This window comes from Callorhinus ursinus, unplaced genomic scaffold, assembly GCF_003265705.2.
Source record: "Callorhinus ursinus isolate GAN/ISIS: 27379988/994484 unplaced genomic scaffold, GSC_fseal_2.0 scaffold26, whole genome shotgun sequence".
Taxonomy (NCBI): Eukaryota; Metazoa; Chordata; class Mammalia; order Carnivora; family Otariidae; genus Callorhinus; species Callorhinus ursinus.
This window is the reverse complement of record NW_027397088.1, coordinates 8225199-8241641: the sequence shown is the minus strand read 5'-3', so window position 1 is coordinate 8241641 and position 16443 is coordinate 8225199. Positions and strand designations below refer to the sequence as shown.

The 16443-nt window shown below is 46.0% G+C and overlaps 1 pseudogene; it reads left to right on the top strand.

Moving 5' to 3' along the window:
- The first annotated feature begins 15370 nt into the window (after window positions 1-15370).
- Window positions 15371-16178, top strand: LOC112838133 (small ribosomal subunit protein uS5 pseudogene; annotated as a pseudogene).
- Window positions 16179-16443: the final 265 nt, after the last annotated feature.

The following is a 16443-nucleotide window of genomic DNA, read 5'->3' as shown; positions in this document are numbered from 1 at the left end:
GACTGTGTCAAGGGAAGTTTATCGGTGTTCCATAAAAACACACACCTGCTTCAACATGAGCTTCTTACATGACGATTCTGTGCAAGGTTTCATGAATAGCAAGGAGTTGCAGAGTTTTTACAAAGTTTGAAAACAGAAGCTCCAGCAGCTCAGGGGTGGCAAGAGTGGCTATGTCCAGCTGGCTCAGCCCCGCAAAGGCTGCGCTGTCCCCACAAACACCCAGGTGCTCCCCAGCATAGCCTCTGCCAAGATGCCCGGAGGAAAAAGCAGTGCAGCTCAAGAGCCAGGAAAGGGAGAGTTCGAGAACTGATAGGCCAGACGTCATCCAAACCTTCTCATGCAAACATTGATTGATGTAAAAAAAAAAAAAATCAAGCAAAAAGAAACAAAAAATACAGACAAAGGGAAAAGGGGAGTAAAAGGGAAACGAACCAAAGTAACTGGCCAAGAAATTGAAGACTAATAGGCAGTAAACAGAGAAGCTAAAGTCAGGACAGGTCAGCTTCTCATGAAGCAGGAGAGAAAGAAGCCAAATCTGATGAACATCATTAACCGTCAGTATCAATCCACAGGAATTGTGCTCTATAAATGAAACTCCTTCATAAATGAAAGATTTTAATAGTACTAGAAGTACACATTTAAGAAATAGAAAATTCATTCCAGGCCTTAAAAAACACTTTTTTTGGATATGTGTAAATACTTTTTTTTTCTTTTTAAAGAAGTGAGTTCATGGACTGGCTGTTTCTTTTTTAGTACAACTAGAAATTAATAAAATATCAGATTAAGGGAGGCTTTGATCATAGGCTGGGGCGGACAAGTGCGTCGGGCGTTTTTAATTCTCTAACAAGAAACATAACCAAACGGTGATTTGAAGTCATAATCATGCATTTAACTTGTTGTAAACATCTGCTATTACTTAACTTTAACTCCTCTCTTGTCTTTGAGTAGGATTATTTCTAAAATTGCTCCCTGATCTTGTCTTCTACAGAAGTGGGTGCTCTCCATGACATCTCGTTCTGGGGTAGCTCAGCTTTTCCTTATAAATTTGTTGATGTGCTGTGAAAGATTGGAAATGTTTGAGCATGTAATGTATGTGATATGAAGTCATGAACTTGTGGAATTTGAGACCTACCAGATTATCAATGCTTTAAGATAATGATATTTGAGGGCCTCTATTGTTTTCCCCATTTACTGAACTGTAATCGACGTACAACATTGTGTGAGTTTAAGGCACAGATGGTGATTTGATACACCTATATATTGTGAAATGATTATCACAATAGGGATAGTTAACACCTCCATCACTTCATATAATTACCTTTGTGTGTGCGTGTGGTGAGACTATTTAAGACATGCTCTGCTTTCTTAGCAACTTTCACGTATATAACCCAGCATTGCATTCTGTGGCCACCATACTGTACGTTAGAGCCCCAGAACTTATTCATCTTATCCTGAGGTTTGTATCCTTTTACTTACAGCTCCCCATTGCCCCCACCTCCAGCCCCTGGGCAACTGCCATTCTACTCTCTGTTTCCACGAGTTCAGCTTTTTAGATTCCACATGTGGCTGAGATCACACAGTATTTGTCTTCTTCTGACTCATTTCACTTAGCATAACGCCCTCAAGGTCCTTTTAGAGCTTCTTTTTAAGAACAATTTGTCCCCAGATTTGAAGGTGGAAAATCAATAGAATAACTATTTGGGGGGGGGACTACAATCATGTAGGTTTATATATATTTTTTTAAAGATTTAATTTTTTAAGTAGTCTCTACACCCAATGTGGGGCTTGAACTCACAGCCCCAAGACCAACAGTCACACTGAGCCAGTCAGGCACCGCTAGCTTTTCCTAGTTTCAGTACTTGCACTAAGAACTATATACAAGTTGATCATCATGTTTATGTTCTGATCATCAAATAAAAACCAGTAAAACATCAATTAAGGAAGAAAATCTGAAAAAACTAGGGTGGTAGCCATCATAAGCAGGTGGAGAGGGGCTCCCGACCCAGAGAGGTCTGACTTGTCTGACATCACATAGCAAACATTTTATAGCAAACCAAGACTTGAACCATGCCTTCAGTTTCCTTCATGACCTCTCAGTCCTGTGCCGTTTCCATAACCCCACATGGCCTCCTGGGGGTAACTCGTGGTCCTACGGCCATGCATGGCTTGCAAAGCCAGACAGCCAGAAATGGGTTCAAATCTAGATTTTTTTTTCCCCACTCACTAGATTGCTTATAGTAATGATTCTTAACCCTCGTTGGGTCCCAGACCATCTGAAAGAGCTTTGAAAAAATACAGCTGCCAGATTCCTTTTCCAAAGATTCTGACTCCTTTGCTCTGGGGTGGGCATTTTAATTTTTAGAAACTCTCCCCAGGTGATTCTAATTGTGTAACCAATTCGATGAAAATCACTGCTCTGTGGCCCCTGTTCTCATCCCTGGGGACACACAGGAATCACTTGGTGGCGCTCTAAAAGCCACCTTCTGGGATGCTGACCTACCTGGTCTGGGGTGCGACTTCGGCACAAAACCTTCCCCCGTGATTCTAACGCATAGCCAGGGCCAAGCACCATTGCTCGTGGGCTCCTCCCGGGGAGGATTTTAGGGCCCTGATCCTTGCCATTCTTAAAATTCCAGCGCTATCAATGTTCCATAAATGCTTGTTGATAGAATTGCCTAATGAGGATCAGTGTTAATGGACAGGGAAGACGAAAAGGGCAAGCTCAAGAAATAATGAGTATTTAGTATGAAAATGTCCCGAGGGTGGACTATGCGGTCAGATAGGCCAATATCATGACAACATGCAGATTATTTAAAAAACGCACAGTAGAGGCTACTATCCTAAGCTTGGGATATTCTTATCCCCAAGGATATTTTGAGAGTGGGAATAAGCAAATTCCACCTACCTTAACCAGTTCCTACCACAGACAGAATCGCTCTTTACTGAGCCTAAAATCAAGATCTCCTCTGGAAAGCAGCCTAATTCTGTTATCAAATATTGTGCCTAGGTGAGCACCCAGACCTGTTTTAATGGGGGAGAAGACCCATCAATGTGAATTCATACCAGTAAGAAGAGCTATTTTCCTGAATGGATTTGAGTACCCTAAGAAAAACAAATGATTTTCACTTTGAACATGATTTAGCAGGAATGTTAAGTGAACGTGTGGAATAGCAAAGTTGTCTATGTTGCATAATCCCACATCTGTAATGAACAGAGTAGAAGAAACTTATCGGAATATTAACCTTATCTTTGGATAGGGGGATTATGGTGACTTTCATTTTCTCCTTTACACTGTTCTATGTTTTCTAAATTTTTATCAAGTGCGTGTATTACTTTTTAATAAGAACAAAGAAATCAGTCACTGCTTTATGGCACTGGTCCCCATCCTGGGTACACATGGGAATCACTTGGGGGAGCTTTACCTGTCTGAGTCCCATCTTTTTAAGAATTTCAAAGACCTGAGACCTGTTTTAAGAATTTACTTGTGTTCAAGCTTGGGGAATGACTATCAAAGACTTTTCGAAACCTGTTGGTACATTGGTGAGGAGGGGCAGGTTTGTCCTGCAGTTTGAAAATTCAGCAGGTCTGGCTGTGCTTTCATAAGCACTTGGAGATTTTGCAATCCTGGTGATGTGCTTGCCAGGCTCAGCAAAGTTGGTATCAGACAGGGGAGTGATGAGGATGAAGTTCCCAATAAGCAGGCAGTCGATCCATTTGTGCCGATTCCGCAACATAGGCATGAACTAGACACTCTTTATATTGGATCGTCACCCTTGATTGATAATGTGAAGCACATGGAGATATAAGGAGACCATGCTTATAAAGAGTCATGGGCCAGTATCCCTGGATACACTTGACCAAATGGGCCACAACATTTGTAAATCACGAAGCAAATAGCGTATGGTATGAAAATCAGAAGATGCAAATGACATGTGGATGAGCCTTTCAGAGAAATTCGAATCTCAGTTTATGTGCTTGGTTTATCTGCGAAGCCCAGTGAATAAAATGGGCCGGTGGGGGCTCGCAAATAAAACCCCAAATCCAGAGTGAGGTCCTCTTACCTTCAAGAAACAAGGTTCTCCTTCCTCAGAAACCTCTAAATAGTAACAGCCATCTATAGACTACTTTAAAAAAACACAAAAACCCTGATGCTCAGTTTCCTTTTCCAGTTCATTTCTTCCACCTCTTTCCAGAATTTTCTAGCCTATTCTGTTGCTTCACACAGTCATTCCTCATTCAGTACTTTCCTGAAATGAAACTCTTTATCTTAACATCTTCCATCCCAAATACCCCCTTGGTACCCATCCCATTTCACTGCCATCAAGAAATCTTACAGTCAGGAAGTTTTATTTTCTGCCTAACTGAATGCCACCTATGATAAATTCAATTGTAAACAACTTGAGGGAAAGAATCTACTTATTCATCTGTATCCCTCCAAAAGCACATAACTACCGAGGGTTATTATGCATTTGTTGAACAAGTGAATTTCAAACAACAACAGTAGCACTTTATAATGATATCATGTTTATTTGTATGGAGCCATTTTGAAAGCTCATGAAACTTGCAACTCCAAATGGGGACATCCCCCAGGACACGTTTTGGGAACTACTCACAAATGTAGTATCTTAGCCTCCCATTTCCTCTCTCTCCTCCCTCTCCCTACCCACACCCTACCAAATCAGAATTTGAGTTTTAATAAAATCCCCAGACAATTCCTATTACATTCAAGTTTAAGAAACATTGGTCTCTCAACTTCGGCTGCACATTGGAATCATATGGGGACTCTAAAAATACAAGATGTCTGGGCACCAGCCCCGAAGATCCTGATTCAATTAGTTTGGGATGGAGTTGGGAATTAGGATTCCTGAAAGTGGCCTCAATGGGGGCACCTGGGTGGCTCAGTCAGTTACGAGTCCGACTCTTGATTTTGGCTCAGGTCATGATCTCGGGGTCGTGAGATGGAGCCCGGCTTCAGGCTTTGCACTAAGTGTGGAGTCTGCTTGATATTTTCTCCCTCCGCCCTTCCCCCTGCTCTCTCTCTCTCTCTCTCAAAAAAAAAAAAAAAAAAAGTGGCCACAGTGTGCAGCCAGAGATAAGAACCATTCTGAGTGTCCTTGCTGGAGCTCCCCCAAACTCCTTCAATATTTTGTAAGCCCAGAGCCTCACCCACATAATGATTTCTCTCTTTACAACTCAGCCTTCCCTTCAGATTGTATTGCTTTTCATCTTCCAAAACATACCTCGCAGTTTCATTTGTCAATAAATGTGTATCGCGCACCTAGAATTTGTGTAAACACAAAGCCTGTCCTTCAACTTGCTTTCACCCTGAATTATCTGAATTCTCTTTCTTGGCTTCTTTCCTCACTACCCTGGTCTCTAATTTTGCAAGCATCCTCTGGTGCTACCATAAATATGGCTCATCATTTCCAGAGCAGAGGAAAAGAAAACGAATTACCTTCGTCCAGTTTTAAAGCAACCCAGAGATTATTTTGAGTCGCAGAGACACCAACAAAAGCTGATTTATATTTAAAAGGAAATATATTCCGTTCTTTAACCTTTCTAAACATGCCAGTGTTCTACTTTGCCATCCTCCCTGTAAGGGATAGCCCTTCTAGAAGGCTTACAAGGCCCCCGGCACTCAGTTCATCTACCCAACAACCCTACGAGGTACAGTGTGCTGTTATCTCGATTGGCGGGGGCGGGGGGTGGGGTGGATAGTGGCACAGAGAAGTTCAGAACCTTGCCCAAGGTCACACAGTTTGTCTCCTAAAGACAGGACTGCAAGGCCGGCAAGCAGACACAGAACCTGCTCATAGCCGTGCTGCTTCTTCTCTCAAGGCTGGTGTTTTGGGGAACATACGATGATGTGGTTTCGGATTCCAGGGCATGGGGAAGCCTCTTATTCTGCCGTGGTTCTCCGCAGATCATTTAGTGCCTTTTTCCACACCTTTTTCCCACTTTAATCTGCTGCCCATAAAGCTGTTTCCCAGGTATAATGCATTGTCAAGTTTAACAGGATTTCATGTTTGGACAAATTCCTTCCGAAAGTTGAGCAAGATAAGAAACAAGTTCTGACTAATATAGTGAAGGTCTAACTCAAGAAGCCTTGATAGTGTATAATGAAAATTTCCCTTCCTAACCAAATCCACTTTTAAATGTTGTTGTTTGTATTGGAAAAAAAAAAAAAAGAAGCAGATATATTAATGTAAAACATGTAGCGTCAGCTAGGAAATGATTTCTTTTCATCTTTTCTGGTTGTTCTCAAAACTACATTTCTCAACCTTGGCACTATTGACATTTTAGGCCAGATAATCCTTTGTTGTGGGGGCTACTCCGTGCATCCTAAGATATTTAGCAGCATCCCTTGCCTCTACCCACTAGATGACTGCAGCACCCTCCCCAGCCTGTGAATTATGCCTTCACACATTGCTAGGTGCCCCCTGGGGGTAGGGAGTAGAGGGGCAGATCCTCTCCCCACCCCAGTTGAGAACGATTGTTCTGAAAATATTCATTGGAATTGCAATACTACAATTCAGATTTTGCATATTTCACCCCCAAATATTGTCTCGAAGGTCTCAAGTCTACGTAGCCGGTCTCCCTAGTATTTCTCTGCTTTTCTCCTTGTCCTTGGCTTCCTGAGCCTTCATGAGATAAACTTCCCAGGCAATTTGCAGAAGGCAGCGACCCGCTGCTGTAGCCGGGAGCAGAGAGATGGCCGCGGAGGGTCCATGGGTGTGATCCTAGCGGGATGGGGGATAGAGGCCGGCTCTCCCATTACTGCGGCCTTGACTACAGACCCAGCCTGATCTCTGGGGCCCTTCCTCTGAAGCTTACGCGGACAACATCGTAACACCTCAGACATTATCCCAGCAGCTCCTGGTAGAAAACGGATGTCTAATCTGGGATGGTGTTGATAAACATAAAACATCTCTGCCCTAAATGTCATCTGCCTAAGGGCAAAGCCAGACTCGGATCTCGTAGCAGAAAAGACTACTTTGGAATATTTGAAATGAGTATGGTGAGTGGGGATGTTAGTCGTCTTTACTCCAGATGCATGTGGGCCTTCGTGGTGCATATATTAATGAATAGGAATACGTGTGGTGGGAAATTCTTGTTTCGCTTCTTTGGATCAAGTTTATTTTTTTAAAGATTTTTATTTACTTATTTGAGAGAGAGAGAATGAGAGATAGAGAGCACGAGAGGGAAGAGGGTCAGAGGGAGAAGCAGACTCCCTGCTGAGCAGGGAGCCCGCTGTGGGACTCGATCCCGGGACTCCAGGATCATGACCTGAGCCGAAGGCAGTCGCTTAACCAACTGAGCCACCCAAGCGCCCCTCTTTGGATCAAGTTTAAAAGGACAAGTTACACAAGGCTGCCATGGTCAGCTTCTAGTCGATCTTCAAGTGTGATGCCTGAGCACTCAATGGTAGCAGTAGCTACTGCTGAGCTCCGACTATGTACCCAGCATGGGCTGAGTGCCTCACCTGGGATGTCCCAATGAAAACCTACGAGAGCCCTGAGAAGTGAATGTCATTGTCACCTCCATGGGACAGATGACAAAGGCTCACGTTGGTCAAGTAATTCGACCAAGCTCATATTTCTAGCAAACCATGAAACAGGGATTCAAACCTACATGGTTTGTCCCCAAGATGTTTCAGTGTGTGTGTGTGTGTGTGTGTGTGTGTGTGTGTGTGTGTGTGTGTGTGAATTCTCTTGAATTGTGGTAAAATGCACATAACATAACATTTGCCATTTTAACCACTTAAACCCTTATAGTTCAGTTGCATTACGCACATTTATACTCTTGTGCCAACGTCACCACCAACCAGCCAAGAACTACTTTCATCTTCCCAAACTGAATCACTCTACCTATTAAGTGCTAACTTCCCAGTCCTCCCTCCCCACCAGCCCCTGGCAACCACCACTCTGCTCTCTGTCTCTAGGAAATTTGACTACTCTCAGTACTCCCTGTAAGTGGAACCACACAGTGTTTGTCTTCTTGTGACTGTCTTATTTCATGTGGTGTAATGTCCCCAGAGCTCACCTGTGTCATAGCCTGTGTCAGGGTTTCCTTCCTCTTTAAGGCTAAATAAATTCCATCGTCTGTATGGACGATTTTTATCCATTTTGTTTATCCATTCATCCATTGATGGATCCTTGGGTGCTTCCACTTTTTGGCTATTGTGAATCATGCTGCTGTGAACACGGGTGTATAGATATATCTTTGAGGTCCCGCTTTCAATTCTTTTGGACATATGTCTCACAGGGGAATTGCTGGGTCATGCAGTGAGTCTATGTTTAATATTTTTGGGACTCATCGTACTAATTCTCCAGTGGTTGCACCATATTTCTACATTCCTTAGTTCCACTCTCTCCACGTCCTCACAAACACTTGTTTTTGTTTTTGATGGTAGCACCCTGATGGATGTGAGGGGTGACCCTGAGGGTTTAAAGTTAGTTCTATGCCAAGTCTTTCCCTTCTAGACCTTTTCTTCTTCTTTTTTTTTTAAGATTTTTTAATTTATTTTAGAGAGACAGTGTGGGGGAGGGGCAGAGGGAGAGAATCTTCAAGCAGACTCCCCACTGAGCACAGAGTCTAACGCGGGACTCCATGCGGGGCTCAATCCCACGACCCATGAGATCATGACCTGAGTGAAAACAAGAGTCTGAGGCTTAACTGACTGAGCCATCCAGGTGCTTCTAGACCTTTTCTTCTTAATTCAGTAGCAGTTGCATGCACACATGCATGCATATGGCGTGCGCACGCACACACACACACACACAAATGGAAAGATCCTGATCATAACACTGTAACTCGTGAATATTCACGCCCATTACCCTCCTCACTACACTCAGCTTGGTCTCTTTAGCAAGCTGGTTTGGGAGGATGGGAGGGCAGGAATGGATAATATAAACCACCCCCCCCCCCCCCCCCCCCCCCCCCCCCCCCCCCTCCAGCCTCCTGGATGTCAAAGTATGCGTCTTCCTCTTCTTTCTCTTCTACACTTTCAGGGTCCTCTGTCAACATTTAGGAAACAAAAAAAGAAATACATAAATCACATTTCAAGAGAGATCAGCTTATTTTGATTCCATTAATTTAATGGGAATGATCTCTTGGGAAACCTGTTCTGACTTGATCAAGGGAGCTTGGTGTAGGCAAATTCTCCACCTGGCTTTCAGGATCTGGGCAAAAGGTGTGGCTGCCAAGGGAGACAGGAGTGACTCACACCTGCTTACAACTCAGCAGGGGCCCTACCCTAGGCATGTCCTTTTCTCCTCCTCCCTGTTTTTCTCTGTCTGCTCCATGATCTCAGGCCTTCCTTGCTTCCAGGCATCCTGGGAAACAGTGGCTGAAATCACATGGTGATGAATCATAACCCATCTGACCACTCAAGTGAAGGCAGGAACGACTCTAGAATGACTCCTGGAGTTTCAAGACCCAACGTTCCAACTCTCAGGCCATGATAGCCTCAGAGCACTTCTAGTTCAAAGGCCTCAGATGAGAGCTGCTTGTTCAAGAGGGAGGATAGCTCCGAATCTGGACCAAAGCCAGCTTCAATCAGGATGCCAATGAACTTACACAGGAATGAGTGCTGTGAATTAGGTTTGGGGTGTAGCCTGACAATTAAAAAAAAAAAAATCATCCAGTGTTGGAATCATAGGATTGCAGCATTTTAAGGCTGAAGGGGACTTTTAGATCTAAACATGGAAGAATTTCAGGATTAAAATATGTGTATTATTGATCTTATCCAAAGTTGGAACTGGCTGGTACTGTCTCACTGGAGCCCATTGTTAAATTTTTAGGAAATTTATGAGCCCGTTGACTTGGGTGGGATATTTACACCACAGAAATTAACAAACACTACAAATCAGGGCTTCTTTCTCCCTGCCTCTTCCACCAAGAGCTGGTTGTTAGAGATTTACTAGCACAGCGTCAATCTTGTCCATGCCTTTTATTTATGGATGAGGGGACTGGGGCCCAGAGAGGAGACATGACTTACCTGGGACCATACTCCGCATTAGCGTCAGAATCTAGAACGCAAATCTTTTGCATCCTATTTCCGTGAGTGGCTACCCAAGACCCAGCATCCTGCCAAAAAACAGAACAACGAGGGTGTCTACCGCAATAAAGCACGGGGAGTAAGAGACAAATGGTTATCTTGAAAATAGGTTCTCAGGGGAAAGAGGCTGCCGGCTCTGAGAGCCATCCTGAAACTTCCTGCAGTAGTCGAGGCTGAGTCATGAGCCCTGTTCTTGTCACACTTCTGTGGAATGCAACAGGGAAACCTGGACACGGTCCCTTCTTTGTAACCTCCTCAACGAGAAGAGGCTCGGCCGTCCTGGGAGAAAAATGTGGCATGTTTGGTAGATTGGGGGGAAACAGCCTGGCTATCAATAAGAAGACATTAAGATCCGTAGCCTGAAAATTCATCATTTGGTGTCCGTTATTGGATTTGCTCTACCGTCTCTTGTGATAAAAGTCGTTCCAAAACAGAAACAAACGAACTTTTATGCTAGCACCACTTTTCTCCCCCAGTGTGATTTTCTTATCCTTGCACCACTGAACTCAAAAGTCCTGGTTTAGGCCTTTCACAGAATGGCAAAGGTAGAGAAAGCAGGGCCTGCTACAAGCCGGAGGAGCAGGCAAGGGAAGGAGAGATGGAAAAGCTGGAAACCCTGACCGGGGTGCACATTCCAAGCGGGCCTCAAGAGCAGGTTGGTGCTCAGAAAGACAGAGGGGTCCCCACTTTGCACGAGGCAGTGAATCTGGAAGGAACAGGGAGGCCTCTGCCTCTGCCTGGCTGACCCAACCGGACTAGTGACCAGAGTAGGGACTGGGAGCGGCCACACTGGACGGGATGAGGAGGAAGAAGGCATCACAATCCTTCCAAGGCAGGAGAGGAGCGGTCAGACGCTTCTGGTCTCCATCGCCTCCACCCTCCCTCTGGAATCCCTCGCAGTTGCTCTGGCCAAGCCTGCCTTCCTACTGGTGTCTTTCTCATCATTTTCCAGAGGTTCTTTCTCCGTCCCGGCCTCCTCCACCGCGGCAACGTTTGCTAATTCTGACCCTGAGAGAACCCCGCCTTGTGCTCTCAGACACCCCGAGCCCACACCCTATTATTTCATCCTTTCTAAGGTGGTGCTCTATTTCACCCATCACTGTACCTTTGGCCCTGAGTAGAGTCAAGGTCTCATCGGAAGGCTGACGCGATTCCTAGTGTCACTGACCAGGACGAGACGGCACTCGTGACGGGTGAAGGAAAAGAGAACACAGGCTTGGGGTGGGCAGCCTTCCTGTCCAGACTCCAGGTGCCAAGGGTCAAAGAAGGGACTCCTGTGTGAGGCGGACAGAAGGAAGCCAGTCAAGTGGAAATAGCAGGCAAATCCTTGGGAAAGGGGAACCCACACAGGGACCGGAAGAAAGCTATCCCACCTTTGAGGCCATGGCGTGGAGAGCCCCACTGCCCTTTGGGAGGAAACCCAGGAGGCCCTCAGAACAAACTGGCTGTGCTAGGTCAAAACCGGATACCTTGCAAATCTGCTCTCTGCTGTATTCTCTGCTATTCTCTGTGAGTACTTGGAGAAGTCTTTTTTTTTTTTTTTCCAAACAAAAGTTTTCACATATGTTTTACTGAACGAACCTACTGGTGCAGAAGCCTAGTAATAGAAAAATCCTTTCCCCCAAAAAAAACACGTCTGTTGTTCAGGTAGTTGGGACGTTTACAGAGTGATAGCATAGGAGCCCGTGACCTTCACGCAGCACAAATAGGTGAGTCATCTCATGCGTGGTCCCTTATAGACCCAGCTGGGGTCTTCTCCCATGTCTCCTCTTGAAGTTTACCTGATTTTATTACCTGTTTTCATCCGAATCCACTGGGGAATGGGACAATTGCGCTTTTGTTTCTTGGCCTGGAATCACTTGATCCTGAAAGTCTTGTGAGAAGGCATGGGGAAGAACGGTCAACTGGACACACCACAGTGGCGGAGAAAAGGAGAGAGAAGGCCAAGTCTTTTTTAAGATGTTCCAGTGTATCCCAGCAGTAGTAAGGGAGAAAGGCGGAAGGGTTGTATGTAGTCTTTGGTGGACATCCTAAAGCAGTGGCAGCATACTAAACTGTCCAGGGTCTGGGTGTTGAAGTGACTTTTTCTTTTTGCCACCTCCTCTTTGCAATTCCTCTGCCAGACTTCTGAACCTCCCCACTGCCCTAATTCTTCCCTCCACTGCCTCCTCCATCCACGGGCTGCACCGCGAGGCTGTTTCGGGCCCTTGCTCTGTGTCTGTCCACTCTGCCCTCAACAATGCGAGCTCTTGGCAAGACTTCAGTTGTGACCTCCAGGAGGATGACCCCAAGGCTTTACCTCTGGTCTTGACCTTTCTCTGGACTTTCAACCTTCCTCTGGGCCACACTGCCTGGACAGGTGATTGCTGTCATAAGTCAGCATGGCCTAAACAGAATTCAGTTCTTTCCACCCAAACTCCAAACTTTCAGAATGATCTGGGACGACGTCCTCACCCTTTAGTCTCACATCCGGTTATGAAAGCGTATCTACCCCATGTGCACCGACCTCCTCGCATCTCCCTCTCTGTCCCACCTCTGCGTCCCCACCCAGCCCAGGCTCCCGGTCCTTCCCCGCTGCACCATTGCAAACCCTCCTAGCTGGTCTCCCCGCTTCCATTCTCTACCCATTCCAAATTAACCGAGAGCAGCCGTGACAGATCTCCCTTCCCCAAGCCCAGCCAAGGATTTCTACTCCTCGGCCCAAAGTGCCCCACTCTGCCTGCCGTTCAAGACCCCAGGTGGTGGGTGCGCCTTCAAAATCTACCACTGCCTTTCCCTCAATATCACCTCGTGCTTCCCTGTCTGTTTCTTCTCTCTAGAATGTTCTCCCTTGCAATCTCACCTGCCCAAAATGCCTTTATCCTCACCTAAAATGACTTGGCCTGCTTGGGCCTTCTCCCAGTACCCTTCACCAGATGCCCTGCCCCACTCTTGTGCACCTGCTGGGTGCTGTGGGCTCCCCATGGCATTGACCCCTTTCTGCCCTGTATCATCACAGAGCCTGTGCTCCTTCTTCCTTTCCCCACCACAGCAAATGCCCCCATCTCTCACCGTCCAGGCCAGGAACTTTGGACGATTCCAGATGCCTTCCTCTTTTTCACCTTGCACTTGGGTCCTCAGAAATCTGCCTCTGAGATAGCACTCACGTCTGTCCTCTCTGGCCTTCCTCCCTTGCCCTGCATTAGCTCTGGTCATCCCCATGCAGGGAGCTGCACCGAAGCAGGCAGCCTGCCATTTCCACCCTGCTTGCTCCCTGTGTGACTCCAGGGAGGTTGCTCAGCTTCTCTGAGCATCAGTTTGCCCACCAGCAAAAGGGTAAAAAAAAAAAAAAAAAAAAAAAAAAATTCTCCAAAATTTCACACACACACACACACACACACACACACACAGAGAGAGAGAGAGAAACTAGCATATATGGGTAGACACTCATAAAATTAAATGTTTATGATTTTTTTGGCTTGACTTAATAAAGCAATTTCCTACCTGGCCCCTGGCTGCTGGGACAAAACAATAAGGCCCAGTGCTCTCGACGTCACCAATGAGCTCGATAAAAACCCCGTGTGATCCCACCTAACACTTTCAATGCCAACAACTGTCAGAATAAAATGTTGTTATTGGTTGCTTTTTTTTTTTTTTTTTTTTTTTTGCTTAGCCTGTAAGGCCGTGCATGCCGTGGCCCAGTTGTACCTCTTACTGCTCTGAGGAACCCCCAAGACAGAAAAGCGAGCAGTCTGCCAATTGTGGCAAGCCCTTGCACAGACCCAAGCCTTGCACATGCTGTTCTCGAGGTCTCTAATCACCCTGACCCACCACCACTTTGCTCCCTGATGCTTTTGACATCGAACACCTCCTCGTGTTCTTTAGGACACAACCCGGCTGCCACCTTCTCTGAGAAGTCTCCTTGGCCCCCAAGCAAATGTAGGGAGCTCTCCTCTGTATTCCAATCATCCCAACACTTAGTCTGAGTGTGAGCCCCATGTGGGGGTTGGGGGGGCAGGCTCAATCCCACGACCCTGAGATCATGACCTGAGCCAAAATCAAGAGTCGGACACCCAACCTACTGAGCCACTCAGGCGCCCCAGTCATGCTCTTTTCCAGCTGACTTATCTGGCTCTTCCCCCAGCTGAACTTGAGGCCCTTGTCTTGTTGGACTGGATAGCCTCAGTGCCCCACTCTGGACCTAGAATGTATACACAGATAATGATTTTGTATTGAGTGACTGAATGAAAGAATGAATCTTACCCTGACCCCCACCCTCATATATTATAAGCTTGTCAAAGACCAGGGTTGTATTTCTTCTAACATCTGCCAGTGGGTCCTACACTAAATAGATCCTCCATCAGTACTTGGCTGTTTAAAGAACAGCAAGGAGGACAGCATGGCATAGGCACAGTGAGCAAAGGGCACAACAAGATGAGCCACAGGGGCCAGATAGAAATGGAGTTTTGAGGCCATGGGAAGGACTGTGGTCTTCACGCAATAGGAAACTACTAGAGGGACTGAAGTAGATGAACACCTTCAGATTTATGATTTTATTTTATTTTTTTTTAAGTAGGCTCCATGCCCAGTACAGAACCCAATATAGGGCTTGAACCCGTGACCTGGAAATCAAGACCTGAGCTGAAATCAAGAGTTGGATGCTCAACCAACTGAGCCACCCAGGCACCCCCAGATTTATAATTTTAAAGAAAGCCTGACAGTAAAGGCCACATGCTATACGATTTCATTGTATGACATATTTATCATGCTCAGAACACTTCCCAGGAAACGTTCAGTTTGCTCATCTATAAGATGAGGTTAGACCAGCTGACCTCCAGGGTCACATTTAGCTCTATGTTTTTTGATTTCTTGTTAATAAAAATGACTGCTAGGCTAAAGGAATAGAACCCAGCAGCATAGCAATCCCAAGGAAGAGATCCCTGGTCTCTGTTTCAGCAGCGCTGGGGTATAGTGGGAATGACCCAGGAGGTTTGGAATCTTTCACCGGTATGAGCAGTTTCCTAGAAAAGGCATTAACACCTCCACTCCCAGGTCTTTGTTTCTGTATCTCTAAAATATGGGAGCTCTGGGGGGTGGCTTCTGTGGTCCTTCCCATAGAAAGTTTGAGTTCTAACCCATCCTCACTTTCTAAAGGCAACCTAGACCAGTCTTGAAATAAAGTATACATTCACCCACATTCTAGATTTAATTTAAGAGTTTTAATAAAATTAATGCCATTGATGTTTTTCTGCTAAAAAGACCAAGAGAAATACATGGACTACTGGGCATATTGAAAAGAATGTGGTAGCTTCTTCTCCAAGAAAACACCGGATGGTGGATGATGCCGGTGCTGTGGGAGGACCCTGGAATGGGAGGTCGTGAAGGCAATGTCGAGGACAAGGAGTGGACCCCCATCACCAAGCTGGGCCACCTGGTCAAGGACATGAAGATCAAGTCCATGGAGGAGATCTGTCTCTTCTTCTGGCCCATCAAGGACTCTGTGATCATTGGCTTTTTTCCCGGTTTTGAAGAGTATGCCTGTGTAAAGCAGACCCGTGCCAACCAGCAGACCAGGCTCAAAGCATCAGTTGCCATCAGATTGTGCAATGGATACGTTGGTCTGGGTGTTAAGTGCTCCAAAGAAGTAGCCACTGCCATCCATGGGGACATCAGCCCGGCCAAGAACTCCATCATCCCCATGTGGTGAGGCTTACCAGGGGGGCAAGAAGGGCAAGCACCACACTGCCCCAGGCAAGGTGACAGGCCACTGTGGCTCTGTGTTGGGGCACCTCACCCCTGCCCCCAGAGGCACTGGCATGGTCTCCTCCCCTGTGCCCAAGAAGCTACTGATGATGGCTGGTATAGACGTCTGCTCCCCCTCGGCCAGGGGCTGCACTGCCACTCTGAGCAGCTTCGCTGAGGCCACTTCTGATGCCTTTCAAAGACTGACAGCTAGCTCACCCCTGATGTCCAGAAAGACACCATGTTCACCAAGTCTCCTTATCAGGGATCCACTGACCTATTAGTGAAGACCCACACCAGAGTCTCTGTGCAGAGGCCGCAGGCTCCAGCTGTGGCCACCCATAGTTTTTGTTGTTGTTGTTGTGGTCGTTTTTTTAAATTAAATTTTTTAATTTAAATTCAATTTAATTAACACATACTGTCTTAGTTTCAGAGATAGAATTCAGTGATTTTTTTAAAAGATTTTGTTTATTTATTTGAGGGGGGGCACACGAGTGGGGGGGGCAGAGGGAGAGGGAGAAGCAGACTCCCCGCTAGGCAGGGAGCCTGACATGGGGCTCGATCCCACCGAGGACCCTGGGATCATGACCCGATCTGAAGGCAGCCACCCAACCAACTGAGCCACACAGGCGCCCCTAGAATTTAGTGATTTATCAGTTGCA